This window comes from Saccoglossus kowalevskii, chromosome 17 (assembly GCF_978046115.1).
Source record: "Saccoglossus kowalevskii chromosome 17, keSacKowa6.1, whole genome shotgun sequence".
NCBI classification, from domain to species: Eukaryota; Metazoa; Hemichordata; class Enteropneusta; family Harrimaniidae; genus Saccoglossus; species Saccoglossus kowalevskii.
The window spans coordinates 6,011,026-6,017,025 of NC_140657.1; positions in this window are offsets into that span (position 1 = coordinate 6,011,026).

Here is a 6,000-nt window from a genome sequence, read left to right on the forward strand (position 1 = left end):
GTACATGGTTGTTATAAGAACCAATAATGTTGCATTGAAAGACCGCAAAGTTATGAGCAAAGTTGGAATTTACGTAGAAAGCTTGCAATGCTGTTAAAGTTGCATGGAAAGACAGAAAAGCTGTACATAGTTGATAACGTTACATTAGAGGCTCATGATGTTGTCTGCAAGCTTTGTTAATTTACATAAAAAGCCTGCAAGATTTTGTGAAAAGTTGGGAAAGTCGTGTGGAAATCTTGGCAAGCGAGGTTGATTAATTTGCATGGAAAGCCTGTGAAGTTGCTTGCAAAGGTGATAACACGACGTGGAAATCCTGCGAAGATGAAATGCCTGCAAAGTTGTCTGATATGTTGGTAAATTTACGTATAAAGCTTGCAAAGCTGGTAAAGTTACATGGAAATCCAGCTAAGTGACACCAGCCTCAAATAATGTTCAAGGAAATTTGAAAATGTGCACGTAAGGGTGGGTCTAGCCTGTTGAAAAAATCGTTCATAGTAGATATGTGTGCAAAATTTACCTAAGTGGCTGTCTTACCAAACCCTGCAGTAAAAGTTTAGACAAATTATTCAAAAGTCAAATAAAAGCCCTATATGTGATAATAAGTTGTAAAGCGAGCTCAATGATAACAACTACTGTACAAAGTTTTAAAAAGTGATCAAAAAGTTAGCGTAAGTGGTTGTCCTTCTGAACCCCGCAGTTATAAGTTTTGAAAATTATTCAAAAGTCAAGTAAAAGCAAGCCAAAATCATATTTAAATAGACTACCATGCGAACTAACTTGATAATGTTAAGAAATAGAGTTCAAAGTTTTGCAAAGCGATTGCAATGTTGCTAGGTTTGATTGGGAAATTTGGCTTAAGAGTTTTTTATAAACCCATCATATGAAATGCATTGTATTCATGAGCATGTAAACATCATGGGTCAAATCCAAAACATCAAGTGCTACAAATATACATTTTGAAACATTTGCAAACATTAAATGGCCAACAATTAGAAACAAATTTATCATACCTCTTCAGCAGAGTGGTCGAGAGATCGGCCGGTACGAAATATTAAGCTTCCGCGGTAGTGGTAAGTACTTGCACGGGAGAGACCTGAGCAATTCACCTAGTGGAACTATTTTTTTTGTATTTTGTTACACACATTGAAATAACATATTTCAGTTAAATGTTCGTTACTTGTGATGACAAACAATTTTGTAGAATATCATAAAGATTGCTATAATGTTCAAGAAAGTTTGAACGTAATTTTAATAAAATATTTTCGATTGTAGTCAAGTTGGTAAAATACTTTTTTTTTGCTTTCGTCACACATGGAAATAACATAAAGCAATTTTTGTATTATACTTATTTAGTATCAAGAAAAAACAAATCTAGAGGAGGTATCTTTCCATTAATAAAACAACTGAGAAAAGGCATAAGAATTGAGCAGACACAATCAGAAATGAAATGGTGCCAACTGGAAAAAAAAACTTTTTTCAATTGGAAAAAGACATGTATATCTGTTTGTATACCACCCACCCTTCAACTCTAAACATTGTAAACCAGACTTTTTTGAACGGTTAGACAACCATATTACAAACTTTTCATTCAATGGTACTATTGCCATTCTTGTGGACTTTAATAGCAGAGTAGGTTCTTAGCTGACTATGAGAACTATCATGATTTATACTTCGGTTTAATAGTGGTTGCCATGGCATCTACTGATAAAGGTTAAATGATGAGGCCAGTCGGCTTAATAGTGGTTGCCATGACATATACTGATAAAAGTTAAATGGTGAGGCCAGATGACGGAACTGGTCGAGACCAGACGACACATTCTCATGAGTTTGCGATTTAAAGCTTATGTGGTGCTTTAGTCGTAGACCAAAACTAATGATGTTTGCAATTTCAAGCTTATGCGATGTCTTGGTCGTTGTCCAGAACGAATGATGTATATTGATGTCAACTGTGGAATGTTATTGCAAGACCATTAGTACCCATAAATATAAACTGACGTTGACGATACATGTATGATAGTGACGATTAATCAATTGTATTATGATGTGTAAAACTTTCATGTGATTGGCTGTTTGTTTGGAGGTAACGCCTCAAAGTCACTTGTACTGTATTGTAATTGGCTAATGGTTGACAAGTAATAAAGGTGATTTGAAGCTGTCTCGGGAAGAAAGGAGAGGCAGTAGAGAATCAAATGTGACGCGAATCAAGCTTGTGCGTGTGTTTTTTGTGAGTCTAACGTGGAGAACAATCGAATCCCGGTTACCTAAGTGAAAGATTTCGAAACATCAAAAATACCTATCACAGAACAATGATGACATGGATAATTTAATTCCTGGGTCAAATTTATATACATATAAAAAATACATCATTCCCTGTGATATGTATAACAATACTGAAACATGTATTCGCTTTGGTATCACAATATCTCCAATATTTAATACAAATAAAGGTGTGAGACAGGGATGTACTATAAGTCCAATGCTTTTTAATCTTTATGTTAATGACTTGAATGACACATTAAATGATTCAGTAAACCAGGTAACATTAAATAATTATAAATTAACTCTTTATTTTATGCAGATGACCTAGTATTGATTTCAACAACACAATTAGGTTTGCAAAATGCATTAAATAAATTATCTGAATACTGCGACAAATGGAAACTCCAGGTAAAATTAATAAAACCAAAGTTATGATTTTCAAAAAGGGAATAATGAGAAAGAGAGAGTTATTTCAATTCCAAGAACAAAATATAAGTTGTGTCAATTCTTATATTTATTTAGGTATAACTTTACAATCAAATGGCAAGTTCCAAGAAAAAAAACGTTTAGCAGACAAAGCTACTAGAGCAATGTATGCACTGTTGAAAGCAATGCCAAGAGAGACTGACTGTAGAACATTTATGCACCTTTTTCAGAAATGTATTGAAATAAATTTGTTATATGGATCAACAACTTGGGGACATGACATACTAAACAATAATAGATGGGACAAAACACCAAATCGAACATTTGAAATTCTGCAAACAAATACTAGATGTGAATAAATTCTCATAAATGCAGCTTGTGGAGCTGAATTTCCATTACTCGTAGATATTCAGGAAAATCTTATTAAATACTTGTATCGTATTAGTGCCTTACCAGACAGTAATATTACAAAACAAGCCTTTGAAGAACAAAAACAACAAAATTTACATTGGTTTACATCAGTAAAAAAGGTGGTCTCTGAAAATACTACAAACTTGTCCTCGTCTGTCATGCCTCAAAAATTACCACACAGTAAAATAAAAAAACATACAAAAAAACATCCGACAAAGGTATGTAGAGTTATGGAAGTTGAGTGTAACAAATGATAATAGAAAACTGAGAACGTATATAAAGTTTAAAGACTCGTACACTTTTGAACCATATTTGCTCGTATGTAATCTGAAACATAAATTCATAATGACTCGTTTCAGAATAAGCAGTCATGTATTAGAAATTGAGAAGGGTAGACATACCCAACCCAAAATACCTTTAGAAGACAGAATCTGTAAGCAATGTTCCCTGATCAAAATTGAAAATGAAGAACATTTCTTCATGGAATGTCTTAGGTACCAAACAGAAATACAAAAGTTATTTAATAATATCAGTATTCCAGAAGAATTGAAAAGTGATAACCAGATATTTAAATATATTATGAGTTCAAGAGAAGACAAGTTGGTGAATACTTGTACAAAATATTTGAAATCAGAAATAACAATAACTGACATTTTACTTTTACTTTAGTTTTATATGTATTGTACTTTACTACTAACATTTTATTGCTGTCAACCAATGGAAATTATTTCTAAGGATGCAATAAATTCATTATTATTATTATATTAACACGTCCCAAAGTTAAAAGTTTTACTCCAAGTATGTAGAGGTCATAGGTCAATTCTAGAAAATATTTGTGCAAGCGATATCGATTTTAAAACATCCAAAAACATGAAATAGCCACTAATTCAGCTTAAATTCAAATAATCCATGTATCTGTGTTGTTAGGTAACCGATAAATGTTTAAAGTAAAGCACAATTGGGCGTTGTTAGTACTTGCATGGGAGACTTCCTCTGTAAACAAGCTGTTGAATTTACTTTTTTTTTAACTTTAGACAATGGTCGATCACTCTACAACACTGCTGTATGAATAATTTGAAATTTATTCGAATTGGCGGCTATTTTATGCTTGAAAATGTTTTACAATTGATCAGGTTTGCACAAGTGACTTCTTGAATTGATCTTTGACCTCCACTTATCAAAAGACAGTACGGTAATTTAACGAAATACTTATTCACAATTTCGAACTATGGGTTCTGTCAATATAATATCGTAGGTCACACATCAACATGAATCTACCAACTTTGCAATCGCTTTTCGCAACTTTGTAAGTGGGTTGTTGTCCGTTTTTGCGGTTTGCTGTTGAGATAATCTGCTTATATAAGAGCATTTTCGTTACATTTCGTTAACGTTTTCGCAATTTAACTGCGGGGTTGGCATGACAATGACTTAGGTTAAATAAACAAGTAACTTCAGCAACATTTTAATAATTTTTTCAACTTTAAACACTGTTTTTGTAACATTATACAGACAGTTCATGTGACAATGTGCTAATATAGGCTGCTTTCATCTGGCTTTTATTCATTTTTTGCGAATTGACAACTGCGGGGTTCTATATGCCAACAACTTAGGTCAAATATACAAATACATCTACCTACTTTGCACTCACTTTGCATAACTCTGCACTCACTTTGAACAACTTTGCAATAACTTTGCATTAACTTTGCACGACTTTGCATTCAATTTTGAACAACTTAACCATTAACAGATTAAAACCCACTACGTGCCGACAGCATCAAGAACTTGTTTTTGAAAATTAGAGGAAATTTGAAAACTTTCTATTATTAAAAAAGCAACACAAATGCCACAATTTTCCACTATAAATGATTGACATCACAGTAAAAAAATCCAGGAACGTTGCCGAGAATCATTTCCATGTGTGTGATGAAACAAAAAAAAGTAAATTCAACAGCTTGTTTACTCAGGGAGTCTCCCATGCAAGTACTAACCACGCCTGATTGTGCTTTACTTTTACATTTGTCAGTCACCTGACCACACAGCTGCATGGATTATTTGACATTAAGCCGAATTGACGGCTATTTCATGTTTTTGAATGTTTTAAAATCAATATCGCCTGCACATGTACCTTATAGAATTGACCTATGACCTCTACATACTTGGAGTAACGCTACGGTAATTTAACAGCAATTTACGAAATATTTATTAACATTTTCGAACATTTAACTTTGGAACGTGTTAATATGATATCACATGTAATGATCCCGAATGAAATTACCAACTTTGAAATTGCTTTACACAACTTTGTAAGCAGTTTGTTGTCGATTTTTCGGTTGACTGTTGTGATATTATGCTTATATAGGAGGCATTCTTGCAACATTTACTTAATGTTTTCGAAATTTAACTGCAGGGCTGTCATGATAATGACTTAGGGTAAATATACAAGCAAATCCGCAAACACTTACTGCGTTTTTTACAACTTTGCACGCCGTTTTCTAACATTTTACAGTCAGCTCATGTGAACATGTGTAGGCTGCTTTCAACTGGCTTTTATTGAATTTGTCGATTTTACAGCTGCGCGTTTCTATATGCCAACAATTTACTTTGCACAACTTTGCACGGTGTGTTAGGCAATGTACGTGCATTCTTTCTTACCACGATGTCAATTATTTATTGCAGTAAATCGTGAAGATTTGCGTACTATTTAAATTCATAGAAAGTTTTCAAATTTCCTCTAATTTTCAATGAACAAGTTGTCGATGCTATTGGTACATCGTGGGTTTAGGCTGTGGACACACGCTGCAAAGTTGTGCCACGTGATTGCAAAGTTGTGCCACGTGATTGCAAAGTTGTGCCACGTGATTGCAAAGTTGTGCCACGTGATTGCAAAGTTGTGCCACGTGATTG